This window comes from Psammomys obesus, unplaced genomic scaffold (genome assembly GCF_907164565.1).
Source record: "Psammomys obesus unplaced genomic scaffold, mPsaObe1.curated_primary_1811, whole genome shotgun sequence".
NCBI lineage: Eukaryota > Metazoa > Chordata > Mammalia > Rodentia > Muridae > Psammomys > Psammomys obesus.
The window spans coordinates 4,546,451-4,563,591 of record NW_026585689.1 but is presented as its reverse complement, the minus strand read 5'-3'; the positions used below and the strand labels follow the sequence as shown (position 1 = coordinate 4,563,591).

The window sequence follows — 17,141 nt, the reverse complement described above, 5'->3', positions numbered from 1 at the left end:
AGAGAGAGAGAGAGAGAGAGAGAGAGAGAGAGAGAGAAAGGGGAGAGGGAGGGGGAGAGAGAGAGAGAGAGAGAGAAACGGGAGGGAAGGGAGGGGGGAGAGGAGGAGGGAGGCTGTGTCAGGATTTTGCTTGAATGTGGGATTATGTTGTGTCAATAAGTTTAAGGTGGAGAGAGCGAGGCTGGGGGTGGTGGCGTGGAGGGGAGGAGGAAGGCCTCGGCTGTTTAAAGACTCATTCTGAAGGTAAGTTATGGCATTGCACGGTCGCGATGACAGAAAACTTGCAGATCCTTTATCCGGGGATGGGGTCGGTGCCTCTGGAAAGAGCTCCCCAACCCTCGGAAGCCACTCTCGTGTTACACTGTTATTTGCTGCGATCCGGGTCGCTACTAAATTACAGAAATCAGACTGGAGGCTTCTTTTCCTCCTCCACCTCGTCTCGCTCACTCACCCTCAGAGACGTACTATTTATTATTATTATTATTATTTATTTTGTGGATATCGCATGAAACTTAACGTAACTGAAACCGAACCCGAGTCCTGTAATTTACAAGGACCCTGAATCCAGGAATCTGGAACACGTTGATGTGTGAAATACCCGCGATCATTTCTGCTAAATGAGGAAGGTAAAACGAAACGATGCAAAAAGCTAAGACACAACATGTACGACAGAGGTGGGGGGGAGAGGAGAGGGAGAGACACAGAGACAAGCTATTTTTTGCTTTCCTTTCTGTAGAAAGGAAAATAAAGCGTGCGTCCCCCTTCCTTCCCAGTGTGTAGGGTCTAGGCGATATTTTAACTGTCTGAGGACGAATTAGCCCAGGTGGATCTTGTTGAAAAGTTTCTCGAGGTGGGGTGGAGGTGGGGGGGGGCCGGGGGGGGGGGGGGGGGGGGGGGGGGGGGGGGATGGGGACCGAGCTAGCTCTGCCTCGGCTAATGGTCATTGGCCTGGGGCTTTGAAACCATTGCCTGTCCTGCTAATGACACGTCCAGTTCTCGTCTACCGGCCGTGGACGCCGGGCTGCCGTTCCTGGGGCTGGCTGGTGGGGACTGGGGTACTTTGCCTGCACGGGGAGGGGCGCTCTCGGCCATCCCTGGGGGCTGCCCACTCGCGGCGTGGGTTACCCACGCACGTCCTCTCCCCTGCGCGCCGCCGCCGCCACCTCTGCTAGCGCGACTTTTGTAGTCAGCCTAAGGCCAGGGGGCGCGGGGGTCCCCGGAGCGGACATCTCCGCCCGGCCACCCGGCGCCCGGCCCCACGCGCGCCACGCCGCGCGGTCCAAGCCTGGAATGGCAGCGCGGGGCCGGGCGGCGGCGGTGCCTCCCTGGGGGGCGGCAGAAGCAGCGGCGGCGGGATCTTTGCCGGGGCCCGAGGGAGGAGGAGGAGGAGGAGGAGGAGGAGGAGGAGGAACGGGAGGAGGAGGGACGGGAGAAGGAGGAGGGGAAGGAGGAGGAAGAGGAGGCGAGGGAGGCGTTTTTTTTTTTTTTTTTTTTTTTTTCTGCTCAGACCGCCGCCAGTTCGAGCGGGCACGGGCACAGGGACACCCCACTCGTTGCTCCTGCGTTGTGGAAAGGTGTTTAGCAGACTTTTAAGCCCAGAGTGTGGGATTTGCACTTCATTTTTTTTTCCTTCCCCCTGTTCCCCAAAGCAAGATGGACTCTATTGCCTTTCTCTTTCTCCCTCTACCTCTGCCTCTGTCTTGTCAGCCTTAAAGATCGACATTTTGTACTAAGATACAAAGTTGATGGTGACCAGCAACAAAGCCTGGGTGGGATTCCTCCCTCCTCTTCTCCCCTGGCGTTTCCTAGCCTCCCCCCACCCCAACCTCGCCGACCTGGTGGCCTGAGCCTGCTGTCGTGGGCTCTGGAGAATGTGCTTCCCCAGGTCGACTCCGATCTCCGGTCTCAGGATTGTGACCGAGCCAGGCTGTTGGGAGCTGGCTGTGGCCGCCCAGGTCTGTAGGGCTGAGGGCTGTGATACCTGGACCCGCTGCCGCCGTGGCTCCTCAGGCTGCCTGGCTCCGAGGCACAGCGAGGCACGAAGGAGTGCCTATCGATTTGGTTACTGGTGAATTTGCCCAGGGGGTGGTGATCACTTGTGCAAGTTGATGAATGATCGTGATGTGGGCTTTGCTGCTGTTCAGAACGGATCAACTTTCTGCTTGGTACAGACAGGGAGTAGGAAGCAAGGTTCTGGAGAGACCTTGGAATGCTCGCTGGGCTGCCCCCACTAGCTTTGAATAAGCGAGGAAGATGATGCGTTCCGTTTCTGCCCTTGCAGCTCTTTCGTGGAGGAGGGTGGTGGAGGGCAAGGGGTTGGTGTGGAGCTGGACTCCCGGGTTTTGTGCCCTTTCTTCATTGAACTGTACTCTTGTAAAGCCTTCCCATCCTGAGGATGTGCCTTTATGTGCTCCTTATAGGTCACTATCATATGACAAAGGCTTTGCTGCAGTTCATCTTCCTTCCTGTGGACCTCCCATTTACCTTCCTGGGTAAGTATGCACACTCTTGAGAGAGGGAAGTGGGTGGCTGATGGTAGTGCAGGAAGGGTCATTATTAGATTATTAGGTGCTTATTGGAGTTACAATACTGCCCCCCCTCCCAGCTTGTCTCACTGAGTTTCTCATAGCAAAATTTTAGTTCAGCTGCAGGTTATTAACATTTGAAGATAGTGTAAATGTTTGTTTCTTGCTTATCTGCAAGTGTCACTTGAAAACTAATTATCAATAGATATTGTAGTTGGTACTGAAGTTTTACACATAGTTGAAGATCTAGTAAATTTGTCAGGCAGTATTGTATGAATAAACTTATTAAGAACCCAAGGAAGCCCGTAAAGTGGACTTTTCTAATTATGTGACACATTCACTCTCTCCCAGAGTCTCATCTTCTGTGGTACTTGAAATAGTTACTTTTGGGTTGGGGAAGGTTGTTTTTAGGTAGTATAGTAAATCTTTTACTTAATGTACAAGCCTGATTCAAAATTTATCCCAACTTCCATAAAGATTTATGCATTTGGAGAAATTAGGAACATTTTACTAGTCTTGTGCATAACTGCCATTTTCAGATACATGCCTCCCAAATCTCTGAAATGGAAAATTCTGCAAAATATGTCTGGGGTAGTAAGTGTGTAAAAAGTTTGTGAGAGATAACAGGAAAACAGGATTTGCACAGCATTTCAGAGCAACACTGTGTTTAGAAACTACAGAAAACTAATTAGCAAGTCTGTCCCTCTGCTGTAAAGGTACATTGAGTTGCTGATGGCCTAAGAAAATTAGCTGTACTGAATCTTATATATATCAAATGTGGTGCTTTATGGTAATACCATAGTGAATTTAGAAGTTGGGCATTATGAGTGAAAATGAGTTGTGTTCAGTTTTCCATGAAAGAAAACTTAGAATCTTTGCCTTTCTTGTTTCCTAATTGGGTGGGATATTCTATATGCTAATATGTTAGTGTTAAAAGGGATTGAGTTTGAAGATCAGGCCTTTGTAGTAGTCCATAGTTAGTAACAAATATTTGGACATTATTGGGTGCTTTAGGTAATCTAAATTTTGTGGGAATTTTCTTTTTCTTTTTTTTTTTTTTTTTTTGAGTAGTATATTACACTTTTCTTCACAGTTAGGTGTTCCTTCAGTCAGAGATCTTATAATGTCACATATAATGGACCAACTGGAGCAGTTATAATGCGATTATTTTATAAGGTAAATTTAGCATGTACTTTTCAGTACTGCTGATTTTTTTTTTTTAAGTTTTTCATTTTCCCCATATGGCAATAGATTCAGAATACATAATTGTTTTCTAAAGAACATCCTATTTACACACAAAGCTACATTGTGTTCAGTGTGGCGAACATTTAATGTTACTTTTCCCTCTGGAAATGTATTTGGCCAACTCAGAAACTTAATATAAGAATCAATACCAGAATAAAAGCAATCTGATCAAGTCTTGTACTTCCTTGAGATAGCAAATGACTTTTTCATTAAAACAGTGTTTTTAAGAACTATCTTTGAAGTCAGTACAATGATTGTGATAGTGTAAAGCTTGCAATGGGGTCTTTAAAAGTCACCTTGCCATGAATTACCAGTTATTTGAATCTACAATGTATTTACTGGATGTGTGTCTTTCCTTATCAAAGTAAGAATTTAAGGAAGCTTCTGCTTCAGTATGATCAAGTTTCCAAAATTCTCTGGTTCTTCGTATCTCTATTAAATTCTGAAACTGAAGTCCTAATTTGCATTTCACATAAAATGCCAGCTTTAAAAAGGATAGCCTATCTGTGTTGTTTCATGATGCTATATCTTTGGAGTACTGGGGTGGATTGAGGAAATCTTCTATTATACACTTAGGTATCTTAAAAGCCTTATAATTTTGAGACTTAATAAATCCATTTTTATCTTTGCATCTAATTAAAAATGTGTTAGACTTATGAGTTAATGAGATAGCTTTGTTTTTAACATGGAAGGGACAATGAGCATGAAAATTATGTATTATGTAGCAGCTGAGCTAATAAAACCACATTTTCAGTAAAATTATAAACAATTTCCAATTTTTATTTATTGGCTAGCATCCTTGAAGTGTATGTTATCCTTTCTTCATAAAGACCACAGGTAACAGCATGGTCCACATCTCTAAGTGAGTTATGCTGTAAACATCAATTTTATGTTGGAAAGCTTTATATGAAGTATTGAAGGATTCCTGGCACGACCTTACAGAAAAACCAAATAACTTTTGGGGAAGTGTCATGGCTGATGTGCCTGTTTTTTGTTGTACTGAAAGAAATCGCCCAGTTTCTTCTTAGTGTCTTACAAAAGTGCTGACTGTGTTTCCAGTTGTGGTAATCAAATTAATTTAGATGCTTAATTTTGATGTGCGGCGTCATCAGCAATGTAGAATGTCTGTGAGGTAGGTGTTAAACAGGTGCTTAGCTCAGGAAGACGACACTGTTTTTGAACTTGTGCTTTGACGTCCACCTACGTTTTTATTAACTCACTGCCAAGGGCAGCTTTTAAAATAGGCTGGTGTGATATCTCTTGTGCTTTGAACCACATGTTTCTATATTTTTGAGTCCTACACGAGCAGAGTTTGAGTGCGGTTTCACTCAGTATGTATAGTTGATTGTCTTAACAATTTAAAGGCTGTCATTCCTTGGGACACCAATACATACATGCTGCATCATCAAAGGTTGTGTAGATTTACCTAGAAAATGCTCATAGGTTAATGGGGATCCTTGTTATTTTATTTTTTTTCTTTCAGAGAAAAGATATGGTGAGTATTGAAACAAGTGCCAGTTAAACAAGAGCCAGCCAGTAAGGGATTCTATCTAAAATACGAATAGAAGATTAGAAAGTGAGGGGATGAAAAACTTAACTGATTACATTTCACAGAGTGTCCACCAGAATACTTATCCACTAGACTGACGACTTATCCACCAGAGTACAGAGTTAAATTATACCAATCAATTCAAGGATCCAGGTGGCGAAATAACTCCACATAGTGAGGAGGGTGGATAAAAAAGGAAAAGTAATTAAGAGTGAGAAAACCAAAATATTGCAAAATGTTTAAATAATTTTAGTTAAGCACAGACCTCAGAAAGACTCGGGTTATAATAGAAACCTTTGGAATGGAATAACTAAGATCTTAAAAATGACACACACATACACGTATGTAAAAGGAATATTGAAATAAGATTTAAGAGGAGAAATGAAGATAGAAATAGTTAAAATAGCTATATTTCTTAAAGGTATTTGACTGAATTGTGTGCAATACAACCATGCTTTCCAAACAGCATCCAAACAGCATTCCAAGCAGGTCTCCTGAGAGAGTATATGGTACTCTCTGGTATTTTCTGTCTCTATAGAATTATTTTATGACTCAACTGTTTGAAAATACTAATCTGGAGTGTATGCTAAGAATGGAGGCACCATTACTAGATACTCTGATTTGGTGAGGCCCAGAAACTTAGATTTTAACCAGAGGTGATTTTGAAGTAGGTGGGAAGGACTTAGAGAAGTTCTGGCATAATAGACCAGTGGCTAATGACTGAACAGGAATCACCCTCTGAAACTGTTGACTTCTGAGGTCTGTTCCAACTTCCCCAGATTTAGGCTGTGTTTCAGTGTGCTCAGTGCAATACTGACAGAGCCCTCATCACTCTAAATATCCTTGTGTTAGCCTGAACAGGACAAGAAATGAGGCTTTGCACACAAAGAGTCCTAGGTTCCATTTGTTGCAGATAAGTTGAGGGACATAGAACTTGTCATCTCACAGCTTTAAAACTTCCGTTCCTGTATTTGCAGAATGTAATTTTTCTATGCAAGAGTGTGAGAACTACACAAGACAATAGCGTGTTAATGGTTCTTAGCTGTAATCAGCACTCTATATAGTGTCTGTTTTATTGGACAAGTAATTAGGGAAAGAAATAATAATAGCTAGGAAAAAAAAAAAAGCTAAGGTGTGCCACAGTGGTTTTTGGATCTGGGTAAAGGCCTTTTAACATCTTTAAAAAGCCGAGCCTGTTGCTTGGGATATAGCTCTTTGGTAGAGTGCTGTATGTACAAAGCTCTGGCTTCAGTACCCCCTCTGTCCCCCAGCCAAGGGCATAGCATAGAATAAGAGGACAAGAGGACAAGAAAATGGCTTTTTATATTTCAAGGTGGTTAGTTGAGAGCATTGAGCATTTTTTTCTTGACAACTTTTTGCATGCTGGGATGCCTTATAGTTCAGTTGCTTTCAATCTGTGGGGCATGACCCCTTTGAGGGGTCATGTATAAAATATCCAATTCATAGCAGTAGCAAAATTACAGTTATGAAGTAGCAATGAAATAATTTTATGGTCACCACAACAGGAGGAACTGTATTAAAGGGTCACACAGCATTATGAAGGTTGAGAACCACTGCTTTAGATTATATGTTCTTAAACGTCCATTAAGATACATGGCTGATATTTACGTACAGGTGTTATGATTTCCCTCAGTGATAGACACAGGTAATTTTTTGCAGGGCCTCATACTTAGTACTTGGTCCCTGAACTATATCTAAGCTATGCTGTGGGTTTGTATACAGGTCCTTTGTGTGATAAAAACTATTCCTTTTTGTGAGTTTGTGGCTAGTGTGGTGTACAGAACAAGTTCCAGGACAGCCAGGGCTGTTACACATAAAATCTCTGTCCTGAAAAACCAAAATCAACCAAACAACCAACCAAACAAAAAAAAACCTAAAAAACAAAACCAGAAAATTCCCACTCCTTTCCTTATAAGAAGATGTGCAAGTAAGAATGATATAATAAAATTCTTAAATCTACTCATGGACACATGTAAAATTGTTGATAAACTTTAATACTTTATTCTAACTAATTACTCAGGGCATTCTTCATAAGCCATTGAAATTAGCTTTGTGTGACAATAATGTTAGTGCTTAAGAAGTTACATTGCAGAAGAGAAAAAGGAAGGATGCGTGGGACGTACATGAACGAAGTCCCTGAAAATTTAGTGTAAAACCCAAAAGCTAGGGGAAATAAAGCGTGAGCTCAGATGCAAAGAAAGTTTAGGGGCTTGGGTTTCAACAGCATTGGTTTAAGTTTACACAATACTGCACACAGACTTTCATTTTAAGGTAGTCCGAACAATCATTTAATTTAATGTGAATGAATTAAATTAAGTAACTTCTGTATTTCTTAAATTTTAGGATTAGCATTGCCAGGAACTCCTTCCTACTTTATGAATTCTAATTTGTCACATTTTAAAAACTCCAGTAAATTAAACTTTGCATGTTTTGAAAATCTTTTTGTATCTTCATGTATGTGTCTTGGATATAGATTCACATTATTGAAAAAGTAAAGATTTTGGTTTTTTGCTTAAAACTATGGCATCAATATTCATTTGGTACCAAAACCTAACCTTGACTGTCACAGGGTTGTTCAAATAATTTTCAGGTCCACTTACATAGCAATATATCTCTATTCACTTTATTATAATCTAGCTAAGGATTTTTATATAATATGTGCGGTTTGCAACATTTTACTGTATTAAAACCCAAGAAAACCCTACAAAAGTCTAAATCTTGATTTATGTACAGAGGTATGGGCTTTAAATAAGGAAGGTGATCCTATAGAATTAATTTTCTTAGTCCGTGAAGTGAATTATGAGCTGTTTCTATCTGTTTAGCCATAAGGAATATTTTTTTGCTGTGATAATCCACCTGGTCATTTTGGCTTCACTGCAAGTTTGTAACTGCTTTGGCTATGACTGAAAATGCTGTGGTTCTACATGTAAGGATGCAAGGCTTAAGGGGATATAGAGCCAGGTAAGCCATTGTAAGTATTGTTCTTACTGTCTGAACCCTTAGGTGGGCAGAGCAAACTTATGGAAGTGCTAACACACACAGACTGCTTAGTGCACTCGGAGATGAGTTTAATGTTCTCCATTTTGTTGTAGTTTTTTGTTTTATTAAACAAACACAGATTTCTAAAACTTAGTTACTAAGTCATTTCTTAGAATATTAAACACAGTGCAGGCTTACAGTTACTGGAGGGAGGTTTCATGAAACAGTGATATTTCCTTGGTTATATTGTCACTTGCATGTGCTTCTTCCCATCAAAACAAACAAACAAACAAACAAACAAAAGAATATTTTCTGAAAGTTTATTCTATTCTTAGATAATGTTTTTGGGTTTGTTTTATAGAGATTCTCCATTCCTTCTTCTTAAAATTAGGAAATGTTAAGATTATGCCTTTTACTTTTAAATTCCAATCTAACCACCATGGGCAAATGAAAAGCTTGCTTATGAATGAAGATGGAAGATGACAGCATATCATGTGCGAGGAATAAAGGAACACCTTGTCTGGTTTATCATTACGCTAAACTTTCAGTCCGTTGTCACTGCAGAACTTTGTTTTGATAGTGCTTTCATTATTTATATGACTGTATTCAGTGTAGAAGAGCTGCAGATCGAGGACTTAGGTGGAATTTTATTAGTAATGTTGATTAATGTAATATTAATAAATTCTGAGTTGTCACTCACTACCCTGGTCTTTTATGTAAAGATTTTTTTTTGTTTTATAGTGCAGCCTGCTCTTGAACTAATCCTGCCCCTGCCTGACCAAATGCTGTAATTAAAGTGCTGCACTACCATGCCTGGCTTCATTTTATTTTGTTGTGTGCCTTTCAAAACTTGCCTAAGTGTAGTTCTGTGATTGATTACAAATGGAGTGTAGTGGTGTACAAAACAAGACGAGAAAGTGAGAAACCTGTGTGTAGCTGTTGTGGAAATTTAAATTTTCTATTTTTCTTTCTTCTCTTTTTCTTCTGGCCTTCCCTTTATCTTGGGCTGCTTCTTTCATCTCTCCTCCCTCTCTCTCCTTCTTTTCCTTCCTTTTTCTTTCAATCTCCCATTGTACCTGTACTCAGTAACACTGCCTGTAAGTATCTTAAAATGAGAATATGGAGGTAAATTTTATTTTTTAAACTTTTATTTGATTTTAAAAATTTATAGGTTTTAAGTCATTTTAGTATTTAATGCTGCTCATATAATAAAACGTGAGTAAATGAGTTTGAAACTTGTAAATGCTCCTACATGTAAGTGTCAATTAGGGCAATGTTATGAGGAGCCTTTAGCGGGACTGTGTGAAATAAAGACACCTGTTGTTTTGATGAAGTAGATTGAGCTAAACTCCCTATCCTTTCTTAGTTTCGAAGGGATGGCTAGTAGTTTGAATACTCACTAGAAAGCTTGGCTGTGCTTTGTAGCATGGTTTCCCAAGTTGTGTTTTACACTGGGAGGAAGAGAGAAATCTAACTTGGACTGAGAGTCTCTTTGTCTCTGTTTTAATGACAAAGTCTCAGGATAAGTAATTTGAGGTCAGACAGCTAGAGAGGGATTTAGCTAGGCACACACTGCCTGTGTGCAGTGCCTTGGTCTCCTGGGTCTTTGTCTGTATTTACTTGCCGTTAGGGCTACATTCCAAGAAGTCTCCAGATTGTCTTTGTTCTGAAAGGATGGAACTCTGTTCTTTTTCACCCCCCCCCCCTTTTTTTTTTGAGACAGGGTTTCTCAGTGTAGCCTTGACTATCCTGGACTCCCTTTGTAGACCAGACTGGCCTCGAACTCACAGAGATCTGCTTGCCTCTGCCTCTAAGAGTACTGGCATAACAGGCATGGACCACTGTGCTCTGCTAGTAGTTGTCTTAGTTTGGGTTTTATTGCCGTGAAGACAGAGACACCATGACCACAGCAATTTTTTTTTTTTTTGGCCTAATGTAAATTTTAGTGGATAAGATTACCATGAAAGGCAAAAGCAGCTCCAAACTTAGTTTACAAACTAGTCAACTTTCTTTTTTGTTGCTTTGTCTAGTGTGGAAATGCCCATAGCCATTTTTTTTATATATTTTTTTAATATTTATAATTACTATAATACATCTTTGCTTCTTTTATGAGCAGTGGACTTTTCTTAACTGAATAGTATGTGGTGTTTATGTTCTGGAGTTTTTTAATAATTAATTAGTGACTATATTTTACTAGAGGAATTTTACAGTATAACATGGGGAGTGTTATAAAGTAGTTTTCTGACATTTACTTTGAAAGAAAACTCAATATTTGTGGAAAAATTAGTGAATGTATTTTATATTCGGGCATTCATATCTGAGTGCCTGTTGATCAAACATGAATTATATGTAGAGTTAGTTGTTCCAAATTCATCAGTTTTTCAAAGTGGGTTGAGATATGTGTCTTGCTTTATTTTATTTAAAAAACTTGTGATAAATAGAATGTAGTCTATAAAATAAAAGTTTGCATAGGAAAATGTGTGTAAAAATATAAAGGAACATGTTTTGTTACTAAGATCCATATTCATATGAAATCAGTCTTTTTAAAAAAAGATTTATCTTTATTTTATGTGTATGAATGTTTTGCCTGTATGTATGTTTTGTACAACATGTATTCATTTAGTGCTAGTGGATGCCAGAAGGGAGCATCTGATCCCCTGGAGTTATAGACATTTTGAATTGTCATGAGCATGTCTGGGAACCAAACTCTGGTCCTCTTACCACTGAGCATCTCTCCTGCCTTATCTATCTATCTATCTATCTATCTATCTATCTATCTATCTATCTATCTATCTATCTATTGATAGGGTTTCTTAGTGTTTTTCTGACTATCCTGGAATTCCTCTGTAGATCAGGCTAGCCTTGAACTCAAGAGATCCTCCTGCCTCTGCTTCCCAAGCACCAGGATTAAAGATGTACACTACCACCACCCAGCTTTGTTGTATACCCTTGTTTGTTTGTCTTTGTTATTTTATCTTTTTTTCCCCCTCTTTTGCACTGAAGACTAAACCCAGGACCTTGCACTTGTTAGGTAAGTGCTCTACCACTGAGCTAAATTCCAATCCCTCAATTTTTTTTAAGTCTGAAAATTCATTACTCAGCCTAGTGCAGTTATAAAAGATCCCAACTTTGTCTTTTTCTCTTAGAATGGCTCTCCCTTTCCTCTTATTTCTAAACCTTATAAATAAATAATATATTTTAGTAAAGTAGCTTTTGTGGATAGTCATCTTATTAGAATATTGCAGAATATTACTTTTCTTCCATTGTTCAAGTAAAATTGTACCAAAGGTGCTGCCTTTCCATTTATTGTCTCACACCCCCATCCCCACTGCTTTCCTACTGTTCTCATTCAAGTAGCTTGTAACTTGAATTAGTTTAATTTATGGTAATTGACATACTTTTTTCTCCTTGATATCTTAAGTTATATTCAAACAACTATTTTCCAAATAAAGAAGTTTGATAAAGTACTGATGAGATTTAACTAGTTAAATACTCTTGTCAGTTTAAGTCAATATTTATGGATCAAGTGCCTACTGTGTGTGTTGTTTGATAGTTGACCTGGACTTGGGAGATTTAAAAGTAAATATAAAACAACCATTGTCCTCAAAGCAAACATGTAGCCAGAAGATGTAAATACCTATCACCTACATTAATATGTAGTATTGTTCTAATAGTCCTAAGTAAGTGCCAGTGAAAAAACAGACCAATCCTAGCATAGGAGTTGAACACTGAAATATAGGTGGAAGACTTTCTTCTTATGACACTTGTTTTTGTCCTAATTGTCATTAATTATAAAACTAATTTGTCTGAGACTGGGCTCTATTTTTAAGAATTAAGTTTAAAATTTGGTGGTGGCATATTAATCCCAACATTTGTAAGATAGATACTTAGGAGGATGGTGGCAAATTCCAGGTCATTCTGCTCTACATAATGATTCCAAGCCAGTCAGGGCTAAATAGTGGGACCCTTTCTCAAAAATCAGACCAAATTCCCAATCCAGCACCCCTGCCCTAAACTCAACACAAATCAATCTCAATAAAAATGAATCAAGTTTGTAATTTTTAATTTTATTTAAATACCAGTATATCCTGTTGATAGATTTATAAGGCTACTAACTTTTGGTAACATGTGAAAATCAGAGTTGTATTTTAGTCAAGTTTTAAGAGTTTGCTTGTTAGTTATTGCTATTAATGTCATAATCTGTAGTGATACTATGATTGAGCAGAAGGGTCTGTATAATATCTCAGCGAGGATTCCATATACACCAATGTTAAAAACATGGCTAATAGAATAGTACATTTGACCTAGATGTAAAAGGGCCAGAGGACATGCTTGTGCAAATACATACTACCGTCACTAATACTTACACTTAGATAAATTGTACTAATTAGAAATATCTTAATAATATTTCTAGTTCAAATATTAACATGGATTGTACAGAGGCCCATGAGAGATAATAGTAAGTTGTGCCTAGTTCTTTCATCAATTAGTTTTCAGGTTGTTCTCAACCTGTACTTAGGTTTCTTGTTTAGGAAGCTGTGATCTGGCAGGTACTTCAGTTTGGTACTTATTTTCATTTATTTATAATGAGTAGGGTGTGATTTTATAGTTGTGGCTTTTGCATGTTTTCAGGTAGTTTCCTTTGTGGCCTTCTCTCAGCTGGTGACTTCTGACTCTGAGCCTAGTGTAGACTGAAACTTTGTTTCTAGAATACTGTACTCAATGTTCCCAGTTGTCAGCTTTGGGTGCTTTTGTAACAAATATGTTCGAAAATTGTATCATAAGGAAGAAACTAAACTGGGCAAATAGTTCTTTATAAAGTCACATCATGGATAATGACTAATGTTTTTATCAGAGTAGCAAGGAGGACAGAAATACAGCGATTAATAATCTGTGAGTCTTTTTCCAGTCTCTGTTTTGGAGCCATTTAACGTCATTGAAGAACAAGTATTAAATCTTATTATTTCTCAATTTTCATGGAAATAATGAATATCTTTGCAAGTCTCATCTGTAGACATACGTTCTAATCTTACTTGGTGCTGGAAAAAAAGCTCAAGACCCAGAACACTCATTCAGACTTTTTGTAAGGCAGGGTTTTGTTTTATATGCATGATTTTCTACTTCTAATCTCCGCATAAATAATGCAATTGTACACCATTTTCTGTAATTTGAAAGGCCTTGAATGGGATCACTATGTATACACAGAGCTACTCCTCTGAGGACACACTCATGTGAGTAGTGATAAGCTTGCCTTGTAAAACTGTTGTGGTGAACCATTTGCTTCCCTTTTAATTTTCTTACATGTGATCCTGTGTATCATTCCTGATACACAGACTTCAAATACACTAGGTAGGCTTTGAGTCCAATATGGAGCGCTTAAGAACTAGGAAAATAATGTGTACTTTTCTTCATTAAGTAAATTGCTTTCTAAAAAGTTTTGGCTCAGTATTTCAAAATAGAAAAATGTTTTTGTTGAGGCAATTTTAGGATACTTCATGTTTATTTCTAATTGATATTCACTTAGCTACTGATTTTACAGATTGAAATTTTATCCTCAAATCTTAATTTAATCACTGTTCTCTAAAATATATATTGAGGAACTGTATAAATACAGCATTATTTTGCTATAGGCACCACAGTATCTGATCTCAAATATTATAGATAATAATAATTATATGACTAATAGCTATAATTCCCAAAACAGCACAAAAGGACATTGAGCAACAGAACAAATTAGAACCACAAAATGAACCCACACAGCTCTAGCCAGCTAACTTAATATTTATGTTTGTATGTATTTATTTATTGTGTGTAAATATGTCTGTGTCTTTGTAAGTGTATGTGCTGTGTTGTACAGGTATATATGCCTGTCCATGTGCAGAGGCCAGAAGAGGTCATCTTATATCTTCCTTTTGCTCTCTACCTATTTCTTTGGATCAGAGTCCCTCTCTGAGCCTCAGGCTTTCATGTTCTAGACTATGTTAGAAGTCAGCAATTTCCTCCCTTGTTTCCACCTCCTTTGAGCCAGGGTTACAGGCATGCAAAGGACTCTTGACTTGTTGCATTGGATCTATGGTCTAAACTGCCCCTCATGATTGTGCAGCAAGTGCTCTTAATTGCTGAGCCATTTCTATAGTCCCCATTTAATTTGACAAATGTAAAAAACAGACATTAGAGAAAAGACAGCCTCTTCAACAACTGCTGCTGGGAAGTTTGGATAGCCACCACAGAAGAATAAAATTAGATTTGTATTTCTCACCCTGTATAAAGTCAATTCAAGATAGATCAAAGACTGAACATAAGATGGAAACTCTGCAACTATTAGAGGAAGATACTAACCAAAACTTCACGATAGGGAAGAACTTTCTGAGGTCTCCAGTAGCAGAAGAAATAATTCCAACAATTGATAATTGTGCTTGCATGAAGGTATCTTCTACAGTCACTAAGTGGAGAGATAGCTTATAGAATGAGAAAACAATCTATACATCGGACTGTACAAAGAGCTCCAAAATATAACATCAGAACCCTTATTAACTGTTAAGATGGGCAAATTAATTGAATAATTTCTGAAAGAAGAAACAGAATTGTCTGAGCCCAGTCTCAGACAAATTAAATATATGATTATTCAGTGTTGTTTGCCAGTCATCAGAAAAACGCAAATTAAAAGTGCATTGAGATTTTTGTCTCACCTGAGTCAGAATGGCTGTTGTGAAAGAAGCAAATGACAGCAAAAGTTGGTGAGGATGTGGGAAAGAGAAACTCCTTACTAATGGAGCTGTAATATGGTACAGCTATAATGGAAATCAGTATGGAGGTTTCTCAAAAAACTGAGAATGGAATCACTGTATGGAACATGCTATACCACTCTGGGTAGGCCCCTGAAGAAATCCATAAGTCACAGAAATCCACAAAGATCCATCTTTTAGTATTTATAGCTGTTCTGTTTACAGTAGTCGATATGGAATCAGCCTGGATGCCAACCAAAAGATGAATGAATAAAGGATGTGGTATGTATAAACAATTGAATTTTTTTTCATAATGTTTTTTCTTTTTTTTTCCTGAAGAATATGGGACTAAAGATCATCAGGTTCAAAGAACTCAGATTCAAATGAATGTCATGTTTCTTCTAATATGACAGGAAAGTAGAAGAGGACTATGAAAGAAGGACGAACTAAGGGGAGGACAGGACAAAAAATATTTTTACAAGGAGTCTAGGTTTATGCACATACACATGAAAGCAAAAGGGAGACAGTTTGTAAGAAAGAAGGGGCCTGTGAGGAGAGGGTGGAGGGGTAGTTGAGGTGTGAATATAAGCAAAGTACAATGATATATATGTGTGAAAATGTCATAATGAAACTTATTTGTGTGGCAACTGAAATTAATAATGAAGAATAGTGTTTGCAGAACAAAAAGACAGAGGCTCTGGTCTTAGGATATTTTTAATGTAGTCATAACACATACCCACTCTGAAATAGAAAGTTAAGTACTCATCCTTGGGTTATAGGGAAGTTAAGGTGGACTTGGACTTTACATTTGCTCTAGCCATCTACTCAAAATCCTCCTTCAATTTAAATGAGAGAAAGTGGATCAGTGGAGAGCCAAGGTTAACCCTCCATGGGCCAAACATCTCACCCTAAGTGTACATTCATCCAAGTCACTAGCCTCCAGGTTTAAAATGATGTTTTCATCAGTAAAAGAATCTGAACATATATCCTTGTTCTCTTTATATTTATTTGTAAATTGCATGTAACAGGTTAATATGCAACAAAGTATGAGGTTATAAAGTTACAAAGATCAACTTACTAAAAGAAAAAATTAAGTTTTTTCTCTCATTCTAAATAGATTATCTTGTTTATATTTTAGATTTCAAAAATCCCACTCTGGAACCACATACCAAAACTGGGCAGTGCTATACCAATTTTAAGTTGCCTTGTTTATTGCGATTTCTGTTAGCATATAGAACATGGCAGATGCTCCAGAATACTATTAACAGATATGTAAATCAGGGTGTTTAGTAATGGTAAGGACATAGTCTAGCTCAAGTATGAGGAGTCTGTTAAGAAAGAGGACTGTTTGTCATTGATGTATTTTTTTGTGTCTCTAAAATTGCCTGCTACACAGGGACTTGGTAAATAAACACTAGCTTCCATTATAGGGTTGTAGAGACTGTAACTTAGTCTGAGTATCTGGCAGAGGCCACAGATTGGTAGGTGTTATGAAAAGTTTCAGGACAATGTTTGGAGATAAATTCTGTATAGCTAGCTGGAGCAATCAGCCTGTAGGGGTTAGAGAGCTAGCAAGAACGTCTCCAGGGAATGGCTTTGGAGACCTCAGATAGTAAAGGTAAAATCGAGGCTGAGACAGTGAGAGCTGATTTTACTCATCTATGTACCCTGTGTGGTATGTTTTCTAGGATGTGGTTAGTAGGTGTCTGGTTAATTCTTTTGAATTATTTGTTTTATGCTGCACATTGTATATACGAGTTTCTGCCCTATAGGAGTGGGTCAGGGCGGATAAATGACTTCTGTACTGCCAGTGCTGGCCACACGGAAGTGCTTTGGTGACCTAAAGTGCTCTGATCTTGTTCCTTTTTCCCCAGTACTAAAACTGGGTATGCCATGTGTCATCACAACCTTACACCATCCCAAGTAGGACAGTAGGACTGAGCTTATTGTAAATAAATTTCAGAAAGTTGTTTTAAATTTTCTCTACTGCTTTAGAATTACCTTAAGCAGCCTTTTTTTTTTTAAAAAAAAAATCTTTATTTATTTATTCATCCATCCATCCATCCATCCATCCATCCATCCATCCATCCATCCATC

At 38.4% G+C, this 17,141-nt stretch overlaps 1 protein-coding gene across 5 annotated transcripts in view; it reads left to right on the top strand.

Annotated features, from left to right (window-relative positions):
- The window catches only part of Bbx (BBX high mobility group box domain containing), a 239,362-nt gene that overhangs the window by 1,087 nt on the left and 221,134 nt on the right, over nucleotides 1–17,141 (top strand). For 4 of the 5 annotated variants that reach the window (XM_055593924.1, XM_055593919.1, XM_055593899.1 and 1 more), the window contains exon 2: nucleotides 2,421–2,492. The gene's annotated coding sequence lies outside the window, so the exon portion shown is untranslated. Of the gene's footprint in view, nucleotides 1–203; nucleotides 244–2,420; nucleotides 2,493–17,141 lie in introns of those variants that run through there. The other variant, XM_055593913.1, reaches the window with a different exon arrangement.